The sequence below is a fragment of the Oncorhynchus nerka genome, linkage group LG11 (genome assembly GCF_034236695.1).
Source record: "Oncorhynchus nerka isolate Pitt River linkage group LG11, Oner_Uvic_2.0, whole genome shotgun sequence".
NCBI classification, from domain to species: domain Eukaryota; kingdom Metazoa; phylum Chordata; class Actinopteri; order Salmoniformes; family Salmonidae; genus Oncorhynchus; species Oncorhynchus nerka.
In genome coordinates, this window is record NC_088406.1 from 56,152,546 (window position 1) to 56,168,887 (window position 16,342).

Here is a 16,342-nt window from a genome sequence, read left to right on the forward strand (position 1 = left end):
TGGTCCACAGTCTGATTGTTCCCACATTTCCAGACAGGTGTAGACGATTAAAAGGAGCATTGTGATCAGATCTTCCTGACCATTTCTGGAGTTGACAGTGAAACCATTTCAATCATCCTGCCTTCTAAAATCATTGACATGTGACACCATTGACTTATGGAATATATATGTGTCTTAAAATAAATAAATAAATATTATTTTGAAAGAATATCTGTCAAATAATTAGCATACAGTAAATCTGTTATACAGTAAATCTGTTCACAATGCGGACACAGTGGACTGTTAAGACCATGTGAAGACGCATTTCTAAAAATGTGGGCACAATCAGAATGTGGACAAGATCAGGACAAAGGACACATGTTTGCGCCAAAGTATTTTGTTTAATGTTTTTCTTTTGTTTAGTCTGCTGTTTAGTTAGATTATTGATTGTTTGTTAGTTTCTAAAATTGTAAAGCTATGTATGTTTCATGTATAATTATTGTTATTATTAAAGTAGAGGAGTTAGTTCAGGCAAGCAACATTTCAACACATTATTTTCACATATCCTGTGTAGAAGTTTATTTATAAACTGGGTGATTCCAGCCCTGAATGCTGATTGTATGAAAGCCTTGGTATATCAGACCATATACCACGGGTATGACAAAACACTTATTTTTACTGCTCTAATTACATCGGTAACCAGTTTATAATAGCAATAAGGCACCTGGGGGTTTGTGGTATATGGCCAATATACCATTGCTAAGGGCTGTATCCAGGCACTCCGCATTGCGTCATGCATAAGAACAGCCCTTAGCAGTGGTATATTGGCATATACCACACCTTCTCGGGCCTTATTGCTTAAATATACATGCTCACCTCTGCCAATTGAAAACTGTTGCCCACATGTCTGTCCCATTTCCTTAATATGTTCTATTTCTCAGTTGCAATCAACACCCATACCCCCACACTACAACCCTCCAACCCTCCTACTGTTGCTGCCCAAGAACTGTCTGATACAGTTGCCCCCCAGGAGACCAGCTGCAACCTCATCCTCACGCAGGTTGAACCCCCGATATCCCCCACCACCCAGGAGACCAGCTACACCCCCATCCTTAACCAAGTTGAACCCCCAATAATCCCCACCACCCAGGAGACCAGCTACACCCCCATCCTCAACCAGGTTGAACCCACAATACTCCCCACCACCCAGGAGACCAGCTTTACCCGGATCCCTAACCAGGTTAAACCCCCAATAACCCCCTCCGCCTAGGAGACCAGCTACACCCAAACCAAAGAAGACTGGGAGAAAGTCCTGTCACCCTAAAAAAATGACATAGTCAGCCCCATCCAACCTCATCCTACTTATATTGTTTATTCATAAATGTTAATGATGTCAATAACTTAATTTATGTTTTTAATGAATTAATAAAACAATTCCAGTGATTGATGGTCCCCTGCTTTTCAGGAGGCAGGCATACTGTCCACACTTAGAAAAAGGGGTTCCAAAAGGGTTCTTCAGCTGTCCCCAAAGGAGAAACCTTTTTGGTTCCAGGTAGAACTCTATTCGGTTTCATGTAGAACCCTTTGTCTTAAGTGTTCTACATGGAACCAAAAGGGTTCTACCTGAAAACAAAAAGGCTTGTCCTATGGTGACAGCCAAATAACCATTTCTAAGAGTGTAGTATAAGTATAGATGTAAAATGAATCATGCAACTGACTGTCCCGCTAACTTTATTCATGTTCTGGTGGGTGGTGATTAAATAAATACATGCATTTATTGTTTCAGAGTGTCCAGTGTATCCGGGGCAAACGATTTTCCCTATTTTCAAGATTCTTGCCAATAGAACTTCAAAGGAGGTAAATCTGCAGTACATTGAAATTCCTGTGACTGTACTTACAGGCTAATCCTAGTGCAACACTAATTGTCGTTAACTTCTTATGGCTGGGGGCAGTATTGAGTAGCTTGGCTGAATAAGGTGCCCAGAGGTACCCAGAGTAAACGGCCTGATACTCAGTTCCAGTTGCGAATATATGTATATTATTAGTTTATTTGGATAGAAAACACTCTGACGTTTCTAAAACTGTTTGAATGATGTCTGTGAGTATAACATAACTCATATGGCAGGCAAAAACCTGAGAAAAAAATCCAACCAGGAAGTGGGAAATCTGAGGTCGTTTTTCAACTCATTCCCTATTGAAGATACAGTGGGATATTGGTCATATCGCACTTCCTAAGGCTTCCACTAGACAGTCTTTAGAAACTAGTTTGATGCTTCTACTGTAAAGTGGGGGCGAATGAGAGGGGAATGAGTCAGAGGTCTGGCAGAATGCTTTGAGCTCGTGACGCTCGTTCGCTTGAGAGGTAGCTCGCGTTCCATCGCTTTTCTGAAGACAAAGGAATTCTCCAGTTGGAACATTATTGAAGATTTATGTTAAAAACATCCTAAAGATTGACTCTATACATCGTTTGACATGTTTCTACAGACTGTATAGGAACTTCTTGACATTTTGGATTTGTTTACAAAACGCGCTAACAAAAGTAGCTATTTGGACATAAATGATGGGCATTATCGAACAAAACAAACATTTATTGTGGAACTGGGATTCCTGGGAGTTCATTCTGATGAAGACCATCAAAGGTAAGTAACTATTTATAATGCTATTTCTGACTAATATTGACTGTACAATATGGCGGATATCTTTTTTGCTTGTTTGGTCTCTGTTAAATGTAATTTAATTATTCCAATATGTTTTCATTAATTGAATTCCCTTAATCTATTTTATGAGAATTTGTAAGATTCTTGTTTGCATAAAATAGACGAAGACCAGTCTTATCGATAATAGATAAAAGTATTTATTCTCGGAGAGCGCTGCCACGTTACCACGAGCAACAGTTTATATACAATAACATGACGTCATTTCATTGCTTTTAAAATTAATCTCCTCCTCTCGACCGAGACAAAGGGAACTTTAAAAGTTCATTCAAAGTTCATTCTGACCCACTAGCACATACACAGGACACACAACACATCTGAATTAACTTTTGACTCCTCACCATTACCGATCACCACTTAGCTGACAGTTCTAATTAACAGAAAACCTAGGAATGCACTCACTGTCTTATCTAAAACACCCCAGAGCTAAGTTTCGTTGGTTCAACCATAGGTTAACTACCTTATCTGCTTACTTTAATCCACAAGTCATTCCTTTCTGACTAGTTGGAATGGTGTTCATTCACTTTAATTACTCCTTGTCCGTGTCACACAATCCCTTCTTATGAACACATATTGTTAATCAGATATAATAAAACTGAGTATAAGTTTACTTAGTTACAGTTCCATTTAATATGAGAATATTCTTCAGTCATTTAATCATGATATTCCTTACAGTCTCTGAGCGCTGTACTCAGATTATAGCATGGTTGGCTTTTTCGTAAAGCTTTTCTGAAATCTGACACAGCGGTTGCATCAACCTCTTGAAACTCTGGGGGCAGTATTTCATTTTTGGATGAAAAACGTTCCCGTTTTAAACAAGATATTTTGTCACGAAAAGATGCTCGACTATGCATATAATTGACAGCTTTGGAAAGAAGACACTCTGGCGTTTCCAAAACTGCAAACATATTGTCTGTGAGTGCCACAGAACTGATGTTACAGGCGAAACCCAGATAAAAATCCAATCAGGAAGTGCCGCATTTTTTGAAACCGCCTCATGCCAATGACTCCTCATATGGCTGTGAATGAGCTATGAATGAGCTTACGTTTTCCACGCATTCCCCAAGGTGTCTACAGCATTGTGACATATTTTTAGGCATTTCCATTGGACAATAGCTGTAAGGGACCATATTTAGCCAGTGGTCACATGGTGTCTCCCGGAGAAAATCTCGCGGTAGCCATTTTTCCAATCGCTTCTTATGAGAAACCAATTGCCTCGACGGATATATTATCGAATATATATGTTAAAAACACCTTGAGGATGGATCCTAAATAACGTTTGCCATGTTTCTGTCGATATTATGGAGCAAATTTTGAAAAGAGTTCGGCGTTATATTTGAAGTATTTTTCGGTCGATTTCTCAGCCAAGCAGGATGAACAAACGGGACCTTTTTCGCCGACAAAAATATTATTTTTTGAAAAAAGGAACATTTTCTATCTGACTGGGAGTCTCCTTGTCTAGCGTTGGTTGTAATGCATATTTTGAAGATCTGAGATGACAGTGTTGTTAACAAAAGGCTAAGCTTGTGTTTGAATATATTTATTTCATTTCATTTGCGATTTTCATGATTAGGAAAAGTTGCGTTATGGTAATGCACTTGAGGCTATGATTACGCTCCCGGATACGGGTTTGCTCGTCGCAAGAGGTTATTTAAGGAGAAGTGTATCTAGTTCCATGCATAACACTTGTATTTTCATCAACATTTATAATGAGTATTTCTGTAAAATTGATGTGGCTCTCTGCAAAATCACCGGATGTTTTTGGAACTACTGAACATAAACGCGCCAATGTATACTGAGATTTTTTAAAATATAAATATGAACTTTATCGAACAAAACATACACTGCTCGAAAAAATAAAGGGAACACTAAAATAACACATCCTAGATCTGAATGAATGAAATATTCTTATTAAGTACTTTTTTCTTTACATATTTGAATGTGCTGACAACAAAATCACACAAATTATCAATGGAAATCAAATTTAGCAACCCCATGGAGGTCTGGATTTGGAGTCACACTCAAAATTAAAGTGGAAAACCACACTACAGGCTGATCCAACTTTGATGTAATGTCCTTAAAACAAGTCAAAATGAGGCTCAGTAGTGTGTGTGGCCTCCAGGTGCCTGTATGACCTCCCTACAACACCTAGGCATGCTCCTGATGAGGTGGCGGGTGGTCTCCTGAGGGATCTCCTCCCAGACCTGGACTTAAGCATCCGCCAACTCCTGGACAGTCTGTGGATGGAGCGAGACATGATGTCCCATATGTGCTCAATTGGATTCAGGTCTGGGGAACGGGCGGGCCAGTCCATAGCATCAATGCCTTCCTCTTGCAGGAACTGCTGACACACTCCAGCCACATGAGGTCTAGCATTGTCTTGCATTAGGAGGAATCAGGGCCAACCGCACCATAATATGGTCTCACAAGGGGTCTGAGGATCTCATCTCGGTACCTAATGGCAGTCAGGCTACCTCTGGCGAGAACATGGAGGGCTGTGCGGCCCCCCAAAGAAATGCCACCCCACACCATGACTGACCCACCGCCAAACCGGTCATGCAGAACGTTCTCCACGGTCACGTCTGTCACGTGCTCAGTGTGAATCTGCTTTCATCTGTGAAGAGCACAGGGCACCAGTGGCGAATTTGCCAATCTTGGTGTTCTCTGGCAAATGCCAAACATCCTGCACGGTGTTGGGCTGTAAGCACAACCCCCACCTGTGGACATCGGGCCCTCATACCACCATCATGGAGTCTGCTTCAGGCCGTTTGAGCAGACACATGCACATTTGTGGCCTGCACAAAGGCGGAGGTAGCAGTCCTGCTGCTGAGTTGTTGCCCTCCTACGGCCTCCTCCACGTCGCCTGATGTACTGGCTTGTCTCCTGGTAGTGCCTCCATGCTCTGGACACTACGCTGACAGACACAGCAAACCTTCTTGCCACAGCTCACATTGATTTTCCATCCTGGATGAGCTGCACTACCTGAGCCACTTGTGTGGGTTGTAGACTCCGTCTCATGCTACCACTAGAGTGAAAGCACCGCCAGCATTCAAAAGTGACCAAAACATCAGCCAGGAAGCATAGGAACTGAGAAGTGGTCTGTGGTTATGACCTGCAGAACCACTCCTTTATTGGGGGTGTCTTGCTAATTGCCTATAATTTCCACCTGTTGTCTATTCCATTTGCACAAAAAGCATGTGGAATTTATTGTCAATCAGTGTTGCTTCCTAAGTGGACAGTTTGATTTCACAGAAGTGTGATTGACTTGGAGTTACATTGTGTTGTTTAAGTGTTCCCTTTATTTTTTTGAGCAGTGTATATGTATCGTGTAACAATGAAGTCCTATGAGTGTCATCTGATGAAGATCATCAAATCAAATCAAATTTATTTATATAGCCCTTCGTACATCAGCTGATATCTCAAAGTGCTGTACAGAAACCCAGCCTAAAACCCCAAACAGCAAGCAATGCAGGTGTAGAAGCACGGTGGCTAGGAAAAACTCCCTAGAAAGGCCAAAACCTAGGAAGAAACCTAGAGAGGAACCAGGCTATGTGGGGTGGCCAGTCCTCCTCTGGCTGTGCCGGGTGGAGATTATAACAGAACATGGCCAAGATGTTAAAATGTTCATAAATGACCAGCATGGTCGAATAATAATAAGGCAGAACAGTTGAAACTGGAGCAGCAGCACGGCCAGGTGGACTGGGGACAGCAAGGAGTCATCATGTCAGGTAGTCCTGGGGCATGGTCCTAGGGCTCAGGTCCTCCGAGAGAGAGAAAGAAAGAGAGAATTAGAGAGAGCATATCAAAGGTTAGTGATTCATTTGATCTCTATTTCGGATTTTTGTGACTCCTCTCTTAGGCTGGAAAAATGGCTGCATGGCGCTGTGTTAAGAAGCAGTGCAGCTTGGTTGGGTTGTTTATCGGAGGACGCATGACTTTCAACCTTCATCTCTCCTGAGCTCGTAAAAAGAAAAAAGAAAAAGGAAAAAAAGAATAAAGGCTCAGGAGCAGAAAGTGAGGTGGAAGCCATGCTCTGGATGGTGTGTTTACTTCAACTAATCTCCTAGAATGAATTGAGGATATACTGTACACTCAACACCATATGTATTGAGGATTTCCTGAACATTCAAACCCATATGTATTTGGACAGTGAAGCTAAAATGTACAATTTGACTCTAAACGCCAGCATTTTGGATTTGAGATCAAATGTTTCATATGATCGATAGTACCGGGCACCTTTTTACAATTACGAAATTAAATCACTTCATGTATATAGTCCCTCCAATTTGAAGAAGCCATAAGTATTTGGACAAATTCACTTAAAGTGTATTAAAGTTATAGTACATGAAACCTTTTATTTAAAATACTAAATTCTGGAGTATGGATCCAAATTTCACATTTTATGTTACTCTCCCAAATACAATGGTTTTGGCTGTACCTTGGTATTGGGCGTTGCAGTGCTTTGCTGAAGTAGTTATACCCCTTGGAAACGCCTTTGACAGTGATTACAGCTGTGAGTCTTCTTGGGTAAGTCTTTTAGAGTTTAACATCAGGATTGTACAAAATTACCCCATTATTCTTTTTATAATTCTTCAAGCTCTGTCAATATGTTGGGGGATCATGTCTAGACAACAATTTAATAGTCTTCAATAGATTTCCAATCAGATTTAAGTCCAAACTTGAACTTGGCAACTCAGGAACATTCACTGTCTTCTTGGTAAGCAACTCCAGTGTAGATTTGTCATTGTGTTCTAGGTTATTGAACTGCTGAAAGGTGAATTCCTCTCCCAGTGTCTGGTGCAGGCTTTGCATTTAGGCCAGAAAGTATATTATTTTGCAGTTTTCTTCAGTACTAACTCCAGTGCATACAAGATGCATGATTAGATTTTTTTTTCTCTTCTGTATATTTGTATTCTTCTTTTCACTGTAATTTAAGTCATTATTGTGGCATTACTACAATGATGTTGATCCATCCTCCGTTTTTCTACCATGACAGCCTGTGACTGTAAAATCACCAATGGCCTCATGGTAACACCCCTGAGCAGTTGTGTTCATGTCCTGCAGCTCAGTTCAGTTCGGAAGGATGACTATCTTTGATGTGTCTGGGTGGTTTAATACACAATCCACAGGATAATTATTAACTTGACCAAGCTAAAAGAGATATGCAATGTCTGATTTGTTATAGTTACCCATCTACCAATCACTGCCCTTCTTTATGAGGCTTTCGAAAAGCTCCCTCTTTGTAGTTGAATCTGTGCTTGAAATTCAATACCTGACTGAGGGACCAACAGATGTTCTATGTTATGGGGTACAAAGGTATGGGTAGTTATTCAAAAATAATGTCAACCCCTATTGAGTCCATATAACATATTATGTGATTTGTTAAGCGAAATGTATCTCGTGAACTAATTTAGGCATGCCTAAAGTACACCATTTTGAGTTGCTTGTTGACAAAAAAATCTAAATTAAATCAATTTTTCTCAATTTCTCTCTTGTGTTACGTTGTAACACAATAAAATGTGGGAAATCCAAGGGCTATGAATACTTTTGCAAGGTACTTTATGTAGTTTAAATATTATATTTTAGAGGAGAAGAAGGCGCTTGACTAACGTGAGATTAGGTTCACCAAAAATCATAAAAGCCTTTGAAAGGAATAGGTGCAACCCTTGCTCATGATTTATATATTGAATGATTTATTTTCTATTTCTGCTTAAAAACATGACATTCCTTTTTATGTTTTCTTTCTTGTCTTACAGTGGCAAGAAATGGGATGATGACTGGATCAAGGCAGAGGACCGAGTTTCTCCAGTTTAACCTACTTTATGCACAAATGTATTCCTCACTCTCCCTTCACATGTATCACTGTCAATCATAAATGGTTGGCAAAATTCGCCATGATTTACCATTGAAGCATTCATGGAGCATCAGCATGCCAACCATTTGATCTCAATCAGTTTCATGAGAATATGTATTTAGATATTCTTGATATAAAGTGAGCTACAAAACTATTGCAACAGTGACACTTTTTTGTTGTTTTGGATCTGTACTCCAGAACGTTGTATTTGAAATAATACAATGACCATGAAGTTTAAGTGCAGACTGTCAGCTTTTAATTTGAGGGTATTTTCATCCATATCTGGTGAACCGTTTCGAAATTACAGCACGTTTTGTACATAGCCACCCCCCCATTTTAGGGGACCAAAAGTGATAAATTCACTTATATGTGTATTAAAGTAGTCAGAAGTTGAGTATGTTTGTATTTTTATATTTGCATTGATTCATTTTACTATGTTATTATATACGTTTAATTTCACTCTCATGTTTTACCTTTAGTCTATGCCTATTTCTAGAACATAATGCACATACTGTAGCTGATTATCCTATGGAGTAAATACAATTATATTTAGTAAAGACAGTTAATTTGCAAGTTGAATAGTCTATTTTTCTCCAGATCAAACGTGTTGGTCTTTCAGCCAAAACACCCCATACAGCAGCAATCAGTTGATATAATAAAGAACAAACATAAAATATCAGGCTATATGAATCAGACAGTAGGTCAGATGGTCGAAAATCACAGATTCATATTGTGATTTGAAATGCCAATGTTTACAGTAGGCAAAAATCATCTTGTGGTCTTCGTTTTTGTTGTTAGTGACGCTCTCCAGTCTCCACTGCCGTGGTTCTGAACTCGCCACGGCAAACTCTGCATTTCTGCCGCACTAGCTAACAGTAGCTGTCCGTGGTCCAGAAATGAAATGCTGGCGCACTATTAGAAAAGGCACATGGGTTGACATACACGGTTCTTCATTTTACGTGGGCCTTTTCCAATATAGTAAAGCTATAACATTCTGTTTGGAACAAACTAATGCAAATCTGAGACTTAAAGGTCACTTATTTCCTTCTGTCTTTCTACTGGAAGAATGTTAGTTCAATGGATAAAGGTACTGGATAATTTCTTTCCAAATGCCACCCTATTCCCTTGAAAGTGCATTACTGTTGACCAGAGGCATAGGCACATAGTACAATGTTGATACATTAGTTATGAGCAGTGGATTGAGCTGATCAATTTTAGTACTGAGTGAATGTCTTATGAGGAATGAGAAAATATTCATCAACAGTTATGAGAATGTTGCATTTTGGAAAGCATTTTGGCCGACTGACCTTGAACTTCGCAATTTATAACAACGTTTATTATAGGCCCATAGGCTAGGCGCATCTAGGCTATATATTATAATACATGTGTATATCAACATAGCTTACATATATATACAGTATATATCATGCTATTACATATATTACTTTACCTGCATTTCTTCTGTTGGATATACCCCTGAGTCATATTGGCATGCAGCATGTTTAGCGTATAAAGGCAGACTGTCTATCTGCTTGGTCTCTAGGCTAGTTGTCCACGGAAAATATTTAATGAAGGTGAAAGCCAAATCATTTCACAACTGATTTTTTTTTAATAGGCAGTGAGAATTAATTTTCATCGTTGTTGCTTATCAGGAATATGATGTGCCGAGGACCATGGCAATAGAGGTGTGGTTATAAGGCCATGTGGGTCATGGGTATAGGGGTTGAAAGGCCACATATAGACTGTTGAATGTCTATTTTTGAACTTCTAGAAGCATCAATATCGATGTAACAATGTTTATATAAGCATTTCTATACGTACACTTGTTTTCTGCCATTAACCTTTCTTTATACACCCCTAGGAAACCTTTGTAAGAGGTCAACTCTGGTCAGAGTCCTCAAAAATATGTTTTTGTTGTTTTTTTGTGGCACAAATAATCCTATGCATGAATTAGACATAATTATGCAATCCCATACCCCTGGTGGCCATGGGGAGCTCAGTAGCGCCACCAACAGTTGATTTTTAAAATCAAGAATAGATTAACATATCCGAACGTTATTTGACATGAAGGTTTAGTAAGGGGTCCTTATTAAATCAAAAGAATCACACATGTCAAGCTTAAATAGTTATGACGAAAAACACATTTCAAAAAGTGCACTATTTCAGACATTGAATTGGCATGTGCTGATGCAGTACAGCGTTATGTCCTAATGAATCTACATATCATTCTACATCAATTAGAATGATATTGGTGAAGATATTGATAAAAAAAACTAACCGATTAGGGTTAGTAAAAAACTACAAAATGGTGCCACATTTGTAGTTCACAACTTTTCCAGTTTCTGTAATGTAAGAATTTATCTGTTACATTTACATTATTTAATAGAATCCAACAATGTTTACGACATTCAAAGGAAAGTAACATTGCGCAAGAATAATTTATGAATAGTTTAAAAATGTAATCAGAAAATTTAGAAACTTTGCATTGCGACGCACACAACCAAAACAAACTTTGACCGAACGACCAAACCGAAGACGTGGCCAAACATTGTATTGTCACAGATATATATATACATGAATGTTCACAATTCTCCCACTATGTCAGACCTGCCTGCACACGTTTCATTTAAAAATATATCATTTTCATAATAATACGGTGTTGCTAATAGTAGCGTTAAGAGTATTTCACTTGCAACTGGCTTGTTCAGTATGGGACAACCCCCATTTCAATAGGAACATTTCCAAGTGTGCAGTTTAACACACAAGGGCTATGCATTATTCTTCCCAAAAGATGTCATGGGTCATAATTTGGTCAGCATAAAACAAAATACAATCACTGCAACATTATTTTTCAACTAACCTAATCTGCAGCTGATGGGAGTCAGGTCTTGTACTCAAGTACAAGTAGCCCTCTCGAAAACTACTTGAGAGTAAAGAAGTAACTGGTCAAAGTACTCAGTACTAGTTAAACATTTGTACATCTCATACATACATAAGGAATCATTGACTTAAAAAGTCCATGACTAATGTACTGATGTAGCTCCATCAGGATGCAAATTATTACTTAAAGACAAGGATAACCTTTTTTAGTTTTCTATCTATTCTAAACTAATAAGCACACACAAGAACAGTACATTACATTTTAACAATGTTTAAAATCGGAAATCACCAGGTGAAACAATAAATTGTTCTCCCCGCCAATGGTTCTGTAAAAAGCAGAGGGATGGGGCTGGAGAAATGGAACCATAGTTTAAACCATGTTTCGAGGCTATAGTCCAGTGGTGTCAATTTCATTCCACGGAGGGCACAGTTCCCCCTACAAGCATTAACATCTGCTAACCATGTGTATGTGACAAATAACATTTGATTTGATTTGTCTGCTGGGTTTTGTTTTTTCCTTTCAATTCAGACCTAGACAACCAGGTGAGTGGAGTTCCTTACTAATTAGTGAATCATGGGAGGAGCGAAAACCCGCAGACACTCAGCTCACCCATGGAATGAGTTTAACACATGCAAGTGTATGTTTACATTTACTTTGTTTACAAAAATTGGAGTAGAACAAAAATATATATCTTGGGATCTGATGGGGTACGGCAGTTGAACTATGTTCATGAGGCATTCATATATTATATTCTTCAAGAATCCAAAAGTGGATGTATCAACTGCAGATTGTCCATTTAAAGGGGTGCATCGGACCTGGTCATGTAACCGGGCAAAAGCAGTAACAGACGAGCGGCAAAGTAGATTGGTCACGAAAGTCAGAAAAGCAATAAAATGAATCGCTTACCTTTGATGCTCTTCGGATGTTTGCACTTACGAGACTCCCAGTTACACAATAAATGTTAGTTTTGTTCGATAAAGATTATTTTTATATCCAAAAACCTCCATTTGGTTGGCGTGTTTTGTTGAGTAATCCACAGGCTCGTGCAGGTCATGACGGGCAGACGAAAATTCCAAATAGTATCGGTAAAGTTCGTAGAAACATGTCAAATGTTTTTTATAATCAATCCTCAGGTTGTTTTTACAAAAATAATTGATAATATTTCAACCGGGCGGTAGCCTTTTCAATAGGAGAGAGAGAGAAAAGGTCTGGTCCAAGCTGCTCGCGCATGCAAAACTCTGGGGACACACAGCTATCCACTAACGCAATGTGATCATTCTCGCTCATTTTTCAGAATAAAAGCTTGAAACTATGTCTAAAGACTGTTCACACCTTGTGGAAGCTATAGGGAAAGGAATCTGGTTGATATCCCTTTAAATGGAGGACAGGCCTGCAATGGAACAGAGAGGTTTCAAAATAACAGCATTTCCTGGTTGGATTTTCCTCAGGTTTTCGCCTGCAATATCAGTTCTGTTATACTCACAGACAATATTTTGACAGTTTTGGAAACTTTAGAGTGTTTTCTATCCTAATCTGCCAATTATATGCATATTCTAGCTTCTGGGCCTGAGAAATAGGCAGTTTCTTTTGGGTACATTTTTCATCCAAACATCAAAATACTGCCCCCTAGTCAAGAGGTTTTAAATACAATAGCAATTACAGGGTGCCATCATCAATTGTACATATTAATGAAAGTATCCCTAATTTGCCGGCTTAGGTCAAGAGCCACATGTGAAGCAAGGTCTTGCACATTCTCAGATTCCCTCTTTAGGCTTTCCCAGTGCTGCTTGACTTCCTTTAGGACAATTAACTCCTCCTCCTTCAGCCGTCTCAGAAGCATCACACAGTCAAAGGCTATTTTCTTTGTGTGTAGGTCAGCTGTAAATTCATAAGAGTGCAATGTGGAATTGTAACTTTGGCAGTGCTGGCAGTGCTCTCTGTGTTTGCGCAACTGAATAAACACAGATAGCAAAACAGAAACATAGTTATTGTGACACACGAACATACTACTTACTTTGTCCATGCAGCTCCCAAGGCCATGCATGAAGGTCTGCGGAAAGGATCTCATCTGCAGATGGTATTGCTAAATCTGGTACAAGGGTGTTGTACTCCTCTATGGCAGCTGCCAATTTGGCCTTTTCTTCCAATATCTTTCTGCGCAGAGGGTGTCTTTTCTTGCATCCATCTGTCATGAAAACAAAAGAAGAATGGAGTTATTTGTTAAATTGCATGGCTTTGAAATGAAAGAGAAATGAAGTGTGTGCAATTCAATATTCATGAAATTTAACAAACCTGTCTGTTTGATGCTAAGAAAAAGGACTTCAATTGTTCTCTGTAGTGCCTGGGGACCATCCATGTTCTCATTTGTTTCCTCTGAAATACAATAAATCTATAAATGAACAACGTATCTCCAACGTTGAGTAGTTGCACTCACTTCCTGGAGGAACATAAGGCCCGTGAAGGTTTCTGTAACAAATTATTTGTTAAGTGGGGGGTGAGTGAGCCCCAACCTGGAGAACCAGGGAATGTTTTGTCTGCCTCCTCCCCTTCCACCTGTCCGGCTTGATTGCACCTGCCAGTGGAAAACACCCTCTAAGGGTTTAGGTCTCAGGGTCATTGGAGTACGCAAGCCTCTCCACTACGTTAAGGTGACAGTTCAGGAGAGTTACGTTTAGGATTATTTAGTTTTTGTATTCATTTACCTGTATTGGCCCATTGCTGAACTTCCGTTGTCCAGTTGTACAGTCTCATCGCCTACACCCAAATCACTCTTAAACTTTTCGAGAGTCTGGGTCTCCTCCTGGATTTTTGCTGTTGTCTGAGAATTATGACAAAAACAAAACAGAATATATATATATTTTTAAATAAATTAAATGCATCGATATAATACTTCTAAAATACATGTATTGATCCACACAATACACCTTCAAGTATCTTCTGTACAATACTCTGTGCAGGTTGTTCTTCTTTCTTCTGTTCCACCCCATGGCCTGGATGGTTAGCATGTCTGTTCTTGCACATTCCTGTAATGTGTGCGTACTGGCGGCAGAGAAGCCAGGCGCAGGAGAGCAAAAACTATGTTACAAGGGTGCAGTTTAATAATAAAATCACTGTGAACAAACACAAAAAAATAAATACAATGGGACAAAACCCTTTGCATGCCAGACATAATGTGCACAAACTCTTACAATCAACAATACCGGACAAGGATATGTGGGGAACAGAGGGTTAAATACACAACATGTAATTGATGAGATTGAAACCAGGTGTAATGGAAGACAAGACAAAACAAATGGAAAGGGAAAAGTGTATTGGCTAGAAGACCAGTGACGTCGACCGCGGAACGTCGCCCGACCAAGGAGAGGGACCGACTTCGGAGGAAGCCGTGACAATTCCAGTTAAGTATTATCATAGCTCAATAGAACAACAACCTTAAACAAATTGTTTACCTCCTTTGGCCATTTGCTTGGAACAGACTGCAGCCATCGACAAGAAGCTGTTCCCTTGTTCCACTTCCTCCGCCAGAGTTGTGCCAGCTCCTTGCCGATTCAGTCCTCCCCACTTAATCTTAATTTACATTTAAAAAAATGTTGACTTAATATTGCAATTATGTGAATAACAAACATCTAAATGGGAAGCCTTGTAAAGGACTGAAGCTGGAAATTCTCTTTGAACAGTTTAATAAAGAAAAACTTACCTAGCATGCACGACAGACAGAACGAAGTGGCTTCATGTCTAGAAGAGTGGCGAGCTCTGGACAATGAAGAGCAACCCTGGGCAGTTATGGCCAAAATTTGCAGATCACATGAATTGTATGTTCCTGCTGCCAGACAATTCCTTCTGCAAGAACAGTGGGTATGCAAATATCTCTCCACGCATCATGTTGAGGCTCCTTAGAAGTATTCCATGGCGGCAGATGGCAACTTCAAGTCCCTCTTCATCAAGGTTGTCGTTTGTTTTCCTTGACGGCTCTTTAGCTGCTGTCCACTGGGGTGCTCCACATACCCCTTTTCCATAACCGTAGACAAGGAAGTAGAAGAGTATAGAGGTAGAAAAAAATGTTTTGGGGGAAGTGTTAAACGGGACAGTGGTTAGGTTTTTAAAATCTAGCTGAGGGCGCTGAGCTACCCCCTGTGTTCGCTACAATGGAGATCAAAAAACAAGCACTTGTAAAGTGTGTTGCATTTCTGAACAGAGGGAGTGGTGTAACAACCCTGGACATGAAGAGAGAGGATTACCATCTCTCCAGAATTATATGTTTTTATTGGAATAGTGTATAACGAGTCTGCCTTTGAGTCCGATGGCCCAAGGCCAGTCCTATTTCACAGATTAGAAGATACACAGGAAACGTACATGTTTAGTCTTTGTATGGACATAGTTCACAAAGCCAGACATCCTCATCCTTGCAGATAAATACGCCATCAAAGAATCCTTTGTCATCAGTCCTTGAAAGGATACATGAAATATATTACATTTATGACATATGAAATAGCAATCAACCTCAGTAACTGATTGTGGGACACTTGACAATGTTGATAATTCATTTCAGCTAAAAATGAACTCAACAGCATCTGAAAACGTTGACAATGGACAAAGAAAAGGCAAACCTTTGGATTGTTTAAATGATATAGAGTAAGGTGTTATTTGATAAATTATGAATAGTTTTACATACCCTTTTTTGAATCGATACAGCTTCTTGTTCCCGTCCACTGACACTGCAAGCATGCTGGGTGAACAGGCTGGGCAGTCAAAGTACTGTATATCACAGACCTGATCAATTTCAGAGCGGCAGTACGTCCACTCAAATAAGCTTTTTTGAAAAGTGTCCCCACAGATCATTCCGTTCTGGTAAGGGAAAAATACATATAGAAAATATATGAAATAACTTACAACAATTGCATAAACAAAACATAC

The 16,342-nt window shown here is 39.4% G+C and overlaps 2 long non-coding RNA genes across 3 annotated transcripts; one reads left to right on the forward strand and one right to left on the reverse strand.

The window, feature by feature from the left end:
• The first annotated feature begins 1,543 nt into the window (after positions 1-1,543).
• LOC115137187 (uncharacterized) lies at positions 1,544-9,126 on the forward strand. Of its 2 annotated transcripts, none has more exons than XR_003864773.2 (2): positions 1,544-1,836; positions 8,450-9,126. It is a non-coding gene; the product is annotated as an uncharacterized LOC115137187 (long non-coding RNA). The 2 variants fall into 2 exon arrangements; XR_003864772.2 differs by lacking the exon at positions 1,544-1,836 and adding an exon at positions 7,662-8,009.
• LOC135574006 (uncharacterized) lies at positions 2,811-13,977 on the reverse strand. Its single transcript, XR_010465113.1, has 3 exons — positions 13,721-13,977; positions 13,443-13,613; positions 2,811-6,454 (listed from the first exon to the last, which is right to left on the reverse strand). It is a non-coding gene; the product is annotated as an uncharacterized LOC135574006 (long non-coding RNA).
• Between the last annotated feature and the right edge of the window lie 2,365 nt (positions 13,978-16,342).